At 33.3% G+C, this 16451-nt stretch overlaps 1 non-coding gene across 1 annotated transcript; it reads right to left on the reverse strand.

Annotated features, from left to right (window-relative positions):
* Positions 1 to 16064: 16064 nt before the first annotated feature.
* Positions 16065 to 16226, reverse strand: LOC115446214. Its single transcript, XR_003938889.1, has one exon. It is a non-coding gene; the product is annotated as a U1 spliceosomal RNA (small nuclear RNA).
* Positions 16227 to 16451: the final 225 nt, after the last annotated feature.

The raw sequence follows: 16451 nt of genomic DNA on the forward strand, positions 1-16451 counted from the left end.
ACATTTCCTTTTGCAAAATGTTTTCGCAAAGGTTGGGAAACAGTAGTTCGGAGTATGCGATTTGTCCGATAGCGCATGATAAAATCTTACTTTCGTTTTCTTTTTTTAAATTCACGTCAAGTGCGAACGAGAAAAAACGCGGGAGAGATTATCTCGAAATTTATTGACAGAAAAAATCTAAGAACCTGTTCTAACTAATTGATTTGAAGTGTTAATTTTTTGTGTGTTTTGTTGAAGAAATAGGGTTTTTTATCCCAATAATAAGGCCCTTCGTATTTCGTATTTCGGGCTGTTTTTTTTATTCGATAGATAAAAATTATAACCCACCTGAATATAAAAGTATGAAAATAGAAATATTTCATGCACACAACTATGCTTTTTAATTTGTTCGTGTTGTATTTTATTTTACGAATAACTTTTCTGTTAAAAATCCATGTTACATACTTAATGAAATTTTAAAATATTTCTTTCTTCTTCCTATTTCACTGAATTAATTCTTCTGAAACGTCAGTACTAATGCTTAGGGCAAAAACTTATTCGTATAGAAAACACCATTGCCCAATAAAAGGTTATAACAGCCACAAATTCAATTAAACGATGATAATTGTGCCTAATAAGCATTAATTGCATTTGTAGGTGCATTTTGATTGTAACATGATAAATCTTTTGGTAAATTAACGTGCTTAACACAACAAAAGTACTTTGGAGTAACGGAATTCATTCATTCAGCCTAATAAAAAGTGTTGTGGTGCGTCTAGATTGGCGAACGTGCGGTATGCCTTCATTATTCCGTGAAAAATACTATCTCTTGCTATTCGACATTAGGTATATTTTGACTATCCTCGATTAAATATTAGGTACAGTTGAGGTTGTCAATCAGTTTGCCACCAGCAATTTTTTTTTAACCATGACGCCAAAATTTTATGGGAAAAAATACCTATTAAAAATTTATGTTTCGCGCCATATTGCGAATCAGACATTGCGCGCGTGCAATTATAATACTATTGCGCTTATAGCGAGTTCAAACTTTAAATGCGTTTAAATTCGTTTACCAATCCAAACACACCCTATTTGTGTATCATAAAAAGTAGAATACAGCCTACTTTTTAGTCGGCAGGGAAAGTAACTACATTACACCAGATGTTATGGATAGTGCACATAAATTAAGTACTTTATTGTAAAATCGAAAGAAAACATCATATATTATAGCTTCCACGAAGATAACAGCGCCTTATTATAATAATTAAGATTTTTTTCACCGCGAACTAAGACTTACATAGATTATTAATATTAATAGGATAAACCAAAGAAGTCAAAACAAAAAAAAACCGTTATTAAAAAGTAAATTTAAAAAATCGAATGCAGTCGCCAATAAAAAAAACTTTACCAATACTTCTCCAATACGAGTGTGCGTGTTTAAAACCTATCGCAGTTACTCAATAGTATCGGGAGCATCGCTGTAATGGTACTTAGCAGGTTTACAGCCCTTACAGAAACAATAATTTAGGATCATAGTACATTTTGTCACGAAATGTTATAAAGTATTAAATGCATTGTAAACAGGGCTGTATAATGTATATGGCTCTTAAATAACAAAATTTGAAGAAAAAATAAAATTTAATACAAGGCTGATAGGAATGGAGTTCCTTTGCCTTTTCTTTTAGTCATATTTTTTTAAGCTATAAAGCTGATAAGTAACATGAAATTAAAAGGAAACATCTCTCTATTAAGGTTATAGCTTAAGGTCCATTTTTCGTCGTATTAAATTTTAAAGGCCGAAATATCCATGCATATTAATTATTTTTACGTTTTTCTTTCAACTGCGAGAACTAATCACTAACTAGACGTGAATTTAAATTCTTTTACTTGTCAATACTTGTTTAGTTACCCAGATTAAAGGTGAAACAAAATGTATGAAAATGGACCTTAAGCTATAACCTTAAACATCTCTTAGGCGGTATGGCTTAGAGACTTTTTTCGTAGTATTTTAATGCTCTTTGCTTTGCCTTCTCCTTTTAAAAACGAGAAAATAAACCAAAAAAATGCAAAACAACGGTGCTAAAAATCATTTTTACCATAATCATTATTATTAATGTGTTTGTTTCTAGTTGCTACAAAATATGCTTTAGACGCAAAATATTTAAAAATAAAATATAATAAAATGCTTTATTCATCACGTAGGCGAACATGGTTGCACTTATGATAAGTCAAGGTACATGAGAACATTTAATTATTACTTAATTAAATTAGCTTATATAAACAAAGACAATATATTAATTCAGAATTGACCCGCAATAACTAAGTTATAAGGCATTAAGGAACTAATTTTCGCTTGTGGTATTTCCAGGCTGTTAAATTTTGTAACCTTTAAAAATGGGTCTATTCCCACCCAAGAACGGTAACGCATCAGCTGTTCCTCTGGCATTATGGATGTTTATGAGCCCCAGTTATAACATACCATCAAACCCGCTTCTTAATTTGCCTTCGCCTTAAAATATTCTCTACAACAGCAGAAATTTAAGAAAATATCATGCATGTTATTATTTAGAAATTTATATAAAACTAATACAGAGATAGTAAATTCGGAATTCGATTGAAGGGTTTGGAGAAAACACTATACTATTCAAGGAATTTACAGGCACCATTGGCGTAGCGTCCATACAACACGATTCCTGACGGCTTCCCCTTAGGATTTATTTTCGTTTATCTTAGTTTTTGTTTTCTGTTAAATTAGCCGCAATATGTTAATTAAGGCAATTCTCATTGCTTCGGGTTACCTTTTGAAAAATGTCATCCTTCGCCACTGACAGGCACTGCCACGAGGCAATACTAGTTCTTAAAAACTTTACCAGTCGCTTAACGAAACTGAAATGCTACACAGCTATTTCATCTGAAATCTATTTCAAAACATACAATAAACATAAATTCAATCACTTAAGACTAATGGTATAATAAAAAATTATGTTCAAAATCCAATTGCAAGTGGTCGGCAGTTGCCCAATCGTAACGTAATTTGTGCAACTAAGCTTTGGAGAGTTTTTAGAAGCCCTTATTTGTATTGCATGTATGTATGTTTGAGTCAAATCTTCAAACTGGATTTTAAAGCAGTGATCCTTAACCGGTTAAGGTGATTTTTTTTGTTAAATTTAGTTGATAAAAATAAAAAAAAAATACTTTATTTATCACGTAGGCGAACAAAGTTGCACTTACGATACGTCAAAACAAAGCATAAGAATAATTATTATTATTTCTAAACAACTATTAAAATTACTTATATAACTATGGACTTTTAAAATAGGGATAAAATTTATATAGATAACTAGCTTCCGCCCGCGGCTTCGCCCGCGTGGATTTCGGGTTTCAAAAATGGAGAAGGTGCTCAATTTGTCGGGATGTTTTTTTAATTTATGGTGGTATACAGGTGGTCCGATTGTCCGGTCAGGGTCTGATGATGGGATCCTGGTGAAATCGAAGGAACTTTTAACCATTAAGGTTGCACACGAAATGACGGAAGCTTAAAAATGGAGTAACTTCTCCCGTTTTCCCAACATTTCCCTTCACTGCTCTGCTCCTATTAATTGTAGCATGATGAAAAGTATACTATAACCAGCACAGGAGTATGACAAATAATTGTACCAAGTTTCGTTAAAATCCGTCGAGTAGTTTTTTGTTTCTATAACGGTTACACAGACAGACAGACAAAAATTTTACTAATTGCATTTTTGGCATCAGTATCGATCCCTAATCACCCCCAGTTATTTTGGAAATATATTTCATGTACAGAATTGACCTCTCTACAGATTTATTATAAGTATAGATATGCAAAAGTAGCTCAAAAATTGTCCATAACGAAAACATGCATTTTAAAGTAAAACAAAAGAAATAATATCGTGAAGCCAACCAAATAACTAATGATATATTAAATTTTGTGACTGTTCAATTTAGTCGGGTCCGCGATATCACTTTTGTTGAGTTTCAGAACGCGACATTACATTATTATATTCTGTGCTCCAACGCACACTGCTTTGATGTTAGGAACACACCTACATTGCTTAGACAACAGTGAACTTTATACAATAGCAATAAAGCTCAAATTGACTCTACGTATTAGTTAGAAAACGTTTGTATGGGAAATAGAAAAATGCTGTTTTGAGGATTTTCCCGGCAATTATTCGAATTTTTCTCACCTTTTAAACCTTCCCTAGACCTCCACGAATAATTCAAGACCAAGATAAGATAAATCCGTTCAGCCGTTCTCGAGTTTTAGCGAGACTAACGAACAGCAATTCATTTTTATATATATAGATGCATGATTGGCTAAACTTCATTCTAAATCCAATATGGTGGACCGAAGATAGACTAGTTATTTTTTGCAGATTTTTTGTACACGCCCATCAAAGCAAACCCTTTCATGTGTATAAATTAAAGGGTTTGCTTAGAGAAATACAAAAAATAAAATTACTTCATTCTCCAATTTTACTATAATTTATTTATTGTAGAAATTCGGCGATCTGTTACCCAAAGTGATTGCTATGGCTTTTTAAAACAACAGACCATTATGTTGGCAGTACTTAATCTCCGGTACCAACATTAAAATTCCACTAACAGTTAACCAGACCCACATTAGTGTAACGTAAACATAAAATAATTTTATGACAGATGCGACCCAAAATATCATTGTGGATCTCTTGACATACATAGCTTGACTGAATGCGCAAATCATATAATATAGGTCACCAAGCCATGTGTTATAATTAATGTTAAAACTGTTGTAACACCAAAGGAGACAAATGCATTTTGTAATGAAATTGTAGCTAATTTTATCTGAACATGTATAGGAGGCCATTTTTATTATCTTATAGAAATTAAAGGTAGTGTGATATTTGTTTTGCTATTGGGTTTCGGACGAAGTATAAAGCAAATTAGTTTTGTTGCAATTTCAAAGGATAAAAACAAGCGAAAGTATGAACGCTCATTATAAAATATTGATTTTTAGAACTTGAAGTGGACGTATACAAAAACTAGAATTTCATTGTAATAATTCCCACGAGCAGAAGAAAAAGTTTATTCATATTTCTGGTACCTTGACAGTATCATTCTTGTTTAAAGAATGGTATAAACCTGGTCGATTCAGCATTAATTGCGAACTTTCTTATACGAAGATAACAACCGAGCCCCCAGCATCTGATGGTCAGCAAATAAGGTCTAAATATAATGGTTTGTCGACTGAACCTCCTAAGTCCAACTATCCCTTGCTAGCCGAAATAATTATACTGGTTTGTTTGGAACTAGGTACTCACAGCCTAATCCCTACACGCGTCACGCTCACGTGGGCCACTATGGCGGGTTTTAACACTTTGATGGTCGCTATTCGGACGGATATAAAATATGTCCTACTTAATATTTTTAATCAACGATCACCTCTAGTAGATACTCCGGCGCCTCGCGAGCGCTTTCCCGCGGATGTCTACAAGCGATGGGTCACTGTATGACGCCATCTATACAATAGAAATGCAAATAAAATAAACCCAATACCAACAGTAACATAAAACGTTTACTGTTAAACTAAACGTGCATATTTTACAGTTATTTAAACTAACTAGTCTGTTTGTCTATTGTTAGCGTTTTAATGTTTACTTATAATAAAATATTATGCAACGCTAACTAGAAAGTAAAGTTAACGGTTTACCGTTGTCTATGTCTTTAGATTTTCTAGTGTTTTATATAGTAAGGTAGCGGTACCATTGATGGTCTACTTGATTTTAACACATGAAATACATCAAGAAAAATCTTTGGTAATTCTTTTTATCAAAGGCACGGGAAAAGCTTTACTGCACCCGGTAAGTGAAAAGATGTCCAAATACATATCGACTGCAAAGATAAATATCACCGGACATTCGCATTAGGAGTTACTTAACCAACTATGCATTGTAGTCGAAACTAAACGCGTGTGAAAATTTCCATCTTAATCGGTTGAGAACTGCTTTACAATTCATTTGCAACAATTTCCCAGAACATACAAATAAACATTTGAAGTTAAATAATAGTTTGTAAAAAGCCTTATCTATCTATCTATACATATTATATAAGCGATCATAGTTATATAAGTGATCTTGAGTGCTATTCAGAAATAATAATTATTCTTATAAATTGTTTTGAAGTATCATAAGTACAACTTTGTTCGCCTACGTGATAAAGTATTTTATTTTATAAAACAAAGCTGTCTGATCGATTTGCCCTAAATCTACTGAACGGATTCTTGTACAGTTTTTACTAAAAGATAGTACAATTCTTGAGGAAGGTTTCAGTAAATAGTAAATTACGGTTTTATGTAAATTTACTGAAATATAACGATTACTGGTGAAGAGGTTGTAAAAATTCTCGGGGCTTAAGACGCGGGAAAATCTTTGCGAGACTGATTATAAAAAAAAAAAATATTTTAAGACTTAAATATGTTAAAAACTATAGATCACAAGAAAGTACGGGCGGTTACGTTTATGTCGTGGCGCTCACTAGCTACCAGTCTATCAATTTACTACCCTCATTCAATTGCTTAATAAAAAGGGTTTCGTTTGATAATATATGAAACGATAAACAAACAAAACCCCACAAATTGCGGAAGTAATACGTACGTATTAATGAAGACGTACGGCGACAATTGAGGTGTGAGTAATTAAACGTGTGACTTAACTCCACAGCATAAAAGTTTGTTTAAATGTCTATTATGTTGTAGTTATGTTAGAATTTGCATTTTTTAAACTATATTTGAAGTAGTTAAAAGTCAAACTATAAGTACAGTCATGCACAAAAGTTCTGGAAATATTCAAAACTTCATAACGCTTCTACATAATTTAATTATTATTTCAAACGAAATACTATTTTCCTTTATTTTTGTAAAGATAAAACGATTTTTGATACAGACACAAAGGGTTAAAGGCGATTACAAATTTTGAATTTGTTCAGGTCCTTTTGTGTCTGACTGTACAGTAGTTATGGTACGGGCATTTTACATATCAATACGTTTTGTGATATAAATATGTAAATATATGTTTATCTCTTGCCGGTTGATATTTTGGGCATCTCTTCACTTACCATCACGTGAGACTACTTTACCGAGTCCTCAATAAAAAGGACTGCATTTATTTTATTTTATCATACAGGAAACAGTAATACACACAAATAAATTAATACAAATTACTTAATACATAATACCAATAAAATTTCCAACATATAAATTTAATAGGTAATGAGAGAAAATTGAAATAATTAGATTAAGAGACATTAAAAAGATACAAAGCATATTTAATATGATAAAATAGAACTCATAAATGTATCTTATCAAACAAACGACTTAACAAAGTCGTAGAAAGTCAAAATTATTTCACGAATCCAAACCAACTCGATATGTATCAGTTTTATCGCAAAACGGCTGATATAGTTTACGAATGCGACGTTTATATTCAAATATAAGATTACGCTGTTCTTTGTGGGTAGGTAAATTGAGAAGGTAATTCAAAGATGAGGGCTTTCGAAATATTATAACCAGTTGTGCAACATACAATATGTTAATAAGTTATGGCGTAGTGTTGGGAAAGATGGTAATGTTGTTGAAAAAAGCGGTAGTCTTGGATAGAATTTGCGATCCTTGCGTTGGAGATTTAATGATGTTGATCTTTATATACGTAATCATACCCCCTTATTCATAGACGTTTTTTATTAAATAAAGAGAAAATTCATGATTCCTGAGAGGGTTGTGCACTAATAAGAAAATTTAAATTAATTTATTCCTTATTTTACGAGCATATAAATGAACTGCTCTAAACAACAATAATAAAACCAATTGTATTTTTTTATTCTTATCATGTATTGTAGTCTAAAGTCTTTACCTTAAACTGATTTTGAAAAGAGCAACACCAGAGTTTCTTGTCTGGTGAGAACTGCTTTCCGAACTGGTGGTAGAGTTAATATTGACGGAATCTAAATAATGTGTAACATTTTACGGATTCAAATAAATCATTTCATTTAAGGACGGAGCATTGCTGTGATAACAAGTTTGTTTCTCAGTGCTGACGGCATGGCAGCCGTAGACATAGGACCGTTTTGATTGGCTAATATTGTGATACAACTTGAATCTAATTGGCTGTTAAATAAACAAAGCTTAACAAACAGCAAGCCGTCAGATAAACTAAGCTGAGAAACAGACTTGTTATCACAGCAATGCTCCGATCTTAGATAAATAACGTCTATGAATAAGGGGGTTAATTTTTATGACATCCTTTCTGATTTCAGACAAATCAAGAGTCTATTATACAACTATAAGATGAAATTTATCAGTATTTGATTAAGTGCTGTAATTTTCATCAAATTTATAAATGAATAAAAAAAAGCTTTTTTAGAACTACTTCCGTACCCGCCATTACTCTTCTCAATCACGTCATAACGGATATAAGATATTTCCCTCATATTGTAAACACCATCGATATTTTACGACATTACGCCTGTTGTATAGAAACAATGATTATGATATATTTATGATAATTTTATTATATTGCATCAATGACTTCATGTTATACGAAAAAATGCGAGAATTTTGAATCGATTTCTTAGGAAAAATACAGTTATCGAGTGATACGCGAGATTAGCATTTATTAAGACAGGAATAGGGGTTATTTATGTCTTTATTAAGCGGATTAAATTTATCTACGTGTTTTATTGATTCCTACTGATAGAACGACGATCCTTAACGGTATTTTTGACGTAATTTTCTTCCTTATGTTCTTGGCGAACCAGTTTGGACTTGTAGTCCTTATTCCTATAACGATATGGACGGGAATATTTATTATCCTACTAGTCCCACAGCGTAATCTTCTAGAGTAAAAAGTAAGCTTAACTCAGTGTTTTATACCAAAAAGTGTCTCAAATACCCTCCCAAAAATATTTTCATCTTAACACTGCAATAAAATCCAATATTAGAGTTGGGAATTCTCATACACAGCAGAATTTTTGTAACTCCAATTCTAAGACGTCAAAATGCTTATTTCTCAGCCCTCGCTTTCTTTTCTCCCTGCCATATCGCTGTAATGTCAACATCTGTCAGCCCACCGCGAGGGTAGATCAAAAGATTCATCATCAAGGCGGATTGCGTCTGTCAATCACAAATGTTAACGCTCCCCTAAATAGTAGCATAGCGTATTAGTCCTCATTTCATCTGTTTGCAGTTTTTAATGGAGAAATTATTCATTTCTAATAAGCAAAAAGGTTATTTGCAATTTTACTTTAGCGGTAAAATAAAATTTAAAATAATAAAAGCAAAGGAGCTTACTAAGATAAATAAATTAGAGAATGATAGTAATATATTTACCTAGCACTGTTCAAGCCAGTATCAGTAAAGAAAGATGGCCGTCATCAAGTCCTGCGCCGAACCGTTCATAGACTATCCGATAACATTGATGAAGTCATTAAATTATGCTAAAGGTTTATGATACTACATTGCTGTGAACAACCAAAGAGTATTGTTAACCTTAAGTTTACAATTAAGTTAGGTACAGATTATGAGCACTCATTTAATAAAGTGTCATGTATTAGTATTGTTATATAAGTAATTTTAATTGTTTTTAAGAAATAATAATTATTATTCTTACACATTGTTTTGTCGTATTATAAATGCAACTTTGTTCGCCTTTGTGATAAATGAAGTATTTTATTTATTTATTGAACTTCCAAAAAGGTACTAAATCACCGGTCGCTGCTAAAAGTATAGTAACTCTGGCAGTATCTTTATGACCTTTGCCTAATTTAAAACTAAAATGGCGGTTAATTTCTTGTTATCATAGTCAAGAAAATAATCCGACATATAACGGCTGCTTAATCGCTGTTGAAAATAGTTTAACAGTTCCATAAGCCCAAATAAGGTATTAATTAGTTATAATTAACGGCTATGGTTAATTAATTCTCAAGAATTTAATAAAATTTTACGTAGCGGCGCCATGACAGTTAAATAGAGCGACCATTTATAAAAATATAAACTACATATTTAGTTATATTTTTTCGCAACGATCCCAAAGATAGGCAAGTACCTTAGAATAAAATAATTATTAAAGGCAATATTACGAAAATATTTGTACAAACACCTAAAATAAACCGCTCGAATCTAAACCTCCTACTTCTAAAATTATTATGTTCGAGTTAATTTGTGTCTTGGGACTTCAAAATGACACTGCATAATGATGTCGGACCATCTTTAAGGCAACACTAAAATAAATCACTCCAAAATACATGGGATATTTACATTTTGCCCTTATTTGTACACTCTCCGGGACAAGTATTAATAGAATTACAAACAAACGCACGGAAGTTCAAATATGTACGTCTATTCCCGTTTTAACTGTACGTAACTGGTTAGGTAATACATATTATGATAACAATGTCTTTCCTGTAGGTATAACATTTTATTTTCCATAAATTTCCATAGAAACATCGGTGTTTTGGAATATAGAATTTATTTGCCTCAGTATTTGTATTGGTTTCCCAAGATAGAGGCCTTGCCTAGTTTGGGTACCCCTGGTAATTTGCGTTGTTGTTTATAATTTCCTGTAATTTTATTTATTTTTGTATATTTTAAGCTCTTATGTAAGTCTGATTTGTAATAAACTATTTGAATTTGAATTTGAGTAGTAGTTGTATTGCCGGCCAACTGCTTTGAGATCTCGGATTCCATTTGGTATAAGTGATATAAGTAAGCTTGCTTACCACATCATAGAATGGAATACAGACGGCGGAAAGAAGGTGGGAGAGGTGCGCGTTTGCCCACCGCTTTTGGAAAATTGTGAGTATATTTATGTATTATTAGCATAATGCAATAGTTGTTAAAGAATGCATCTATCAGAGAGCCTTGCAAATCGAACAATCACCGTTGGAAGGCAACACTCAGCGCGATCAGGCTCTCAAGAACATCGTAATGTTAATCCTAACTAATTGCTACTAACAGCTTACCTGTGCAAACACGTAAAATAATATGTATTAATTATCGTACAATATAAGGCTTAATCATAACAAAATACATATTAATTTGGGGTTTAAATTTTAAAATATTGATGCCTTCATACTAATAATAATTAACAATAATGAGTAGGGGTTGCGCATTATTTATGTTTCATAGCCTCAAGACCTCACTTCTGGCAAATAAGGAAGTAGGTGCTTAGTGGTAAATAATTGTAAATCAACAATAAGTGCTGAAGTCTCGGGTTCGATTCTCGGATCGGACAGTGATATTGTTTTTTTTACTCAGAATCAGCCCGGAGTCGTCCTATAATACAACTATGTTACCGAGGCAAGACAGTTTCATAATTTAAAATGCTGTTACGTTACATTGATGTAATAATAACAATGTTTATTTATTAGAACAAAGTTGATTACAATAATTGGTCGCTGGAGTCCCTTATGTAGGTAATGTGTTTATAGTTTAAGACCGGACATGACGATAGCCCTTGTTGGATACAATAGCTCTGTGAAATACACACTATATACAAAGGACAAAAGAATTTGAATGCAATAATTCTCTCATAATACAATGTGTTGTTTCCAATGGGTATTTCATGACATAATAGAAACAACAATCCTTTGACAATATAGTCAAATGTTATTAGGTATGTAATGATATTTTTTCTTTACTTAATTTGGGGACAATTACGCATGACAGTCCCATCGTACTCTAATACATAATACAAACTAATAGGTACAATAATTCAGACATAAATTCGAACAGACTTCGAGCTTGGAAGCCGTTGGCTGACATAAGATTACATGATACATAACAACATTAGTTTTGCAAGTATGTAATGATAATATCGTGTGAAATCTTCAATAGATTCTTTAAAAGAAAAAGTAATTTAATAATTAAATACGTACGTTTTTAATGAGTTCACGAAGTAGTTTCTGTCAAACTAGATTCACAACAGCTTCGAACACAGGTGGCGGAAGGGGACAAGGTTTCATTATTTGCACGTTAATGTTAAGTAGTTACTTTTAAAGGCCGCGATCTATCAGTTAAAATGGGGTCATAATCGGTCCAGTTTGCAGACGTTCGCTGATTGGCGGGAAAAAAATCATTACTATAGACACGATTTAAATATTCAAATACGAGATATAAAACAGTTATTTTGTATTAAAAACACTTTAATTTTATTTATGTGTAAAGTTTTTACCTTTTTCGAATTTGACCATAAACAAAACCGAAGTATCTGTAAACTATAGACAAATAGACCGTTAACAAGCATTACAACACCGCAACTGGTCATAGATAAGCAAATTCCCGCCTAAACCCTATAAAATTTATCACCGTAAAACGCCCACTAAATTCACCTTCATTAATACTAATCCAAAAGTAGACTATTTTATCTGTTCACGGTTGTAAATTAATGATTACAAAGTGCGGTTAGCCAACATCCAGAGAGCAGGACTTTAAATCTTCAACTCGGCCACACACGTAGAGTGTTAAAAAAGTACGGACGCGAGACGCCTTGTCTATAGTCAGAATGTTAGAGTTGTGTATTATCTATTGTAAATCGATTTTTAATCATAGTGTTTGGAATCAATTGGGTGATACAAGGATAATATAGTTGATAGCATCATTTTTTCACTTTCAGTCTCAGCTCCTGATGTAATATAGTGGTAATGTACTGGTAAAAACGTTCAAGGAAACGGCTGCCTCGTGGCGTAGTTGTATTTCGGTACGACTGCAGTGCTGAAGTCTTGGGTTCGATCCCAAGTCGGTCAAACTATATTGAGTATTTCTACTAAGCTCGTAATCTGGTATTTGTGCCGATATGTCGATAGGCTCGCTTCCTACCACATGAATACAGGACGAAATACACGCGGCAGAAAGTAGTGCACCTGTTTCACCCCTGCGAAGATAAAAAGCGTGTGTGTATACATATAATTTAACGAATCGAATCCTTAATCGATTTGTCAACATGAGTATCGATATTAACTGTCTACGATTTCACAACACGCCGTGACAAGCCTAGAGTAAATGATGCATTCATTATCTAACATCATGTAACATCGTTCTATTTTTCACGGTGAAATAGGCATCACCATTTTAATTGTCTGTATAGGAATCTTAAGATGTTTCGATATTTATGATATTTTATGTGGCGTTAAATTCTTTGAGATAGGTTCAAATTAATTTTGTTTCAACTTCGATGTCGTCATGCTGACAAAATATTTGTTTTGGGAAATTGGATTTCCGCATTTCAACATACTCTATACTATAAGGTTTGTTAATTTTATCGAATTGAGTGATAAAATGAGCATTTTATTGCAATAAAAATATTTTACGGATTTAACCACGGTTTTTTTATAATTTTCTCCCGACGTTTCAGACTTTGCAGCCTTCGTGGTCACAGGGCAGATGTGCATTTTATTCGCCAATAACTAAGGTCATCGATGTTTTAATTTAAACAGGATCAAAACTTACTAGTAATGTAATAATAATAATATCAGCCCTGTATTATATAATGTCTCACTGCTGGGTACGGGCCTCCTCTACTACTGAGAGGGATCAGGCCTTAGTCTACCACGCTGGCCTAGTGCGGATTGGTAGACTTCACACACCTCCGAAATTGCTATAGAGAACTTCCCAGATGTGCAGATTTCCTTCACCGTTAAAGCGAACGATAATTCATACAGAAAACACACATGATTTTAGAAAATCAGAGGTGTGTGCTCTTGGGATTTGAACCTGCAGACATTCGTCTTGGTAGTCCGTTTCACACCCAACTAGGCTATCGACACTTTTTTTTTAACTTACTACCAATACATAATTTGGCACTTGGATTACAAAGCTCTGCATGACTGCACAGCACTCATCGCGGCTGAACAAAACGTGGGTCTCATAAATTAAACTATTTTTCGGATTTTATCGCGGTTTTAATATTTTACTTTTACTTAATGTTTTGAAGACTTTGCAGCCTTCAGGGGGGGGGGGGGGGGGCTAGTTTAATTTTAATGTCTAACATTCAACAAACATAAGAAATCATTATGTTGGTCTCATAACTTCAAATATTACTTACACTTTTTTTTAAAATGGTGATATGCGTTCGCTGTCCTTAAACCCACCACTACAACTCCTGTAAGCCAGGATCAGGCACGCATTTTATGACACCGAGCGGTGAAGCTCTGCGAGTCTCAGGGAACACTAATTTGTCTTTATCCCGCAACGAAATTTATCAAATAATAATATAGGGAGGAGTTGGAAATATTAATTATCCACTTCCCTCCATAACAATAATTGCGAAATAGAGTACATATAGGTACTGCAGGCTGCTGTTTGGAGGTGGAAATGAACAAAGCATGGTACATCTCAATGGTCTTAGAGACCTCCCACCGAGTATAAAACGCAAACGAGCTAGTGGGTGTCTTAATGACCACTGCTCGCGCACACCCACAGCCTCAGGCCAAACATGAACCTCACCTACTAAAAAGGTATTTACTGAAATATTTTAAAGATATTTTATTACCCATTTGTATCCATTATCACATTTTTCAATGGATATTTTGCCTCACCCGTCTTCTTCAGGCCAGTGGTGAAGGGTGAAATTTTCTAAAAGGGAACCCGACACAACATATAGGTACTAATTAGAGTCTTCATAAATTCTACATGAAGAGAAGCCGGTAGGAATCGGGTTATATGGACCCTTCGCCACTGCAGAGTATAAATTGTAATCTACGTTCGATTCTTCAAACAATAAAAATGTTTAGGAACCAGTGTGTTGCTCTTTCGCACTCTTAATAAAATAATGACCTATTTCAAAATTGTTTATTTGTGGCAGTCGTCGGAAAACTAATTTTTGTTTGCTACCTTTTTTTTAAAGTTGCTATAAAATTGAGCTTATTAAAGATAGGTAAGAAATGAAACCTACAGCATTGGAAAAAAAGGGGAAAAAACTAAAAGGTCGCAAACAGAAATTGCTTGTTTGACGATTCCCACAAATTGTCAATTTTGGAGTGGATCATTATTTTATTAATATTGCGCTGTATTAGAATTTGTTTAAGATTGTGATAAGCTCGCCATGTATATCATCGTGGAACCGAAAACTTCGCCAATTTGCGTATTGTAGCATTGTTATAATAACTTAACTTTTTTTTTAAGTACTTAATGCATGCTGTCTCCTTAGATGTAAGATGCCCATTGTTTTATACCATATTTTATTTTTATTTTAAGCTGTAATTGATTTATGTGTTATCTTTTTTGGAGAACTTATAATAAATAAACTACCAACGCCCCTGTCTACCTCATTGGGAATAAGAGCGTTAGTTTATAATACAACTACGATTACAGAACATGCTTATCGATTCAGTTTTACATTTCTTAAAAAAACCTTTTTGTTTCTTTATACTAATACAATAGCTTTTCAAACTTTACCATCAAAATTGTATTAAGCCCGGTTTACATAAGTCATTATGTTATACGGTTTGTGTAGACTGTAGAACAATGGTTGATTGAATCGCAGCCTGTAACAATGCACAGGAACACGGCGAAAGTCGTAAAATGTGTGATTACTTCATTTTGTATGATTTCTTTCTTATCGTCCAATTATACAAATATTTTCGTAAACACATACTTATGTGGAGGTATTTGGTTCATTAGATTTCATAGGCGGAATCCACTAATCAGATTTCGATAAAACACACAAGCCAATAATTGCAATAAAAGATCCCAACGTTTTGTTTTTGATCCATCGAGAATATTGACCTGTTAGAATAGTTATTTTTCACAAGGTTACAAAAAGTGAAATTTACGGTCGATATCGGATTGAATATTAAATTAATTGGGTTTATTATAAACGGGCGACAGACAATAATTGGTCCTAGACTATTGATAAATCCCCTTTTAATTAATAATTAATAAGCATTAAAGCTAATCAGAAAGTAGTAATTTATACCAATAAGTAATTTTGTTAATGCTTGTTGAATCATGAATGGTAATATAATTGTTAATTTATCTATCTAGTGCTTGTTTTAAACAAGGTATGCGAAGTGCATATAATTTTGATGAATTGAAGGGGGGACGGCGCGTACGCAGTCCCCACTACCAAAAATTACGCGTCCGAGTTACCCACATTAGGGGTAATCGCAAGGGTCAACCCGTCCGCAGTGCAATGGACAGGCCTCGCCCTGGGGGAACCGCCTTGTTGATCACGGTGTCCCCTACGCCAGGTAAGTATGATTTAAACAACTACGGCACAAGTCGCCTATGAACCGCGGAGAATCTTGATATCGCGATTTACAAAGTTACTTTAAATTGAGCAGCGACATCTATCTACTGTTATGTAGAACTTAATTGTATCTAACTAGATTTCAAATTTGAACGTAGATGACCGATATGTAATAAAATTAGCACATAAATTCCCATATAATGTTTTTCTTTTCCTAAAGACGCTAAAACAGAA

Source organism: Manduca sexta, chromosome 16, assembly GCF_014839805.1.
Source record: "Manduca sexta isolate Smith_Timp_Sample1 chromosome 16, JHU_Msex_v1.0, whole genome shotgun sequence".
In the NCBI taxonomy this organism is placed as follows: Eukaryota; Metazoa; Arthropoda; class Insecta; order Lepidoptera; family Sphingidae; genus Manduca; species Manduca sexta.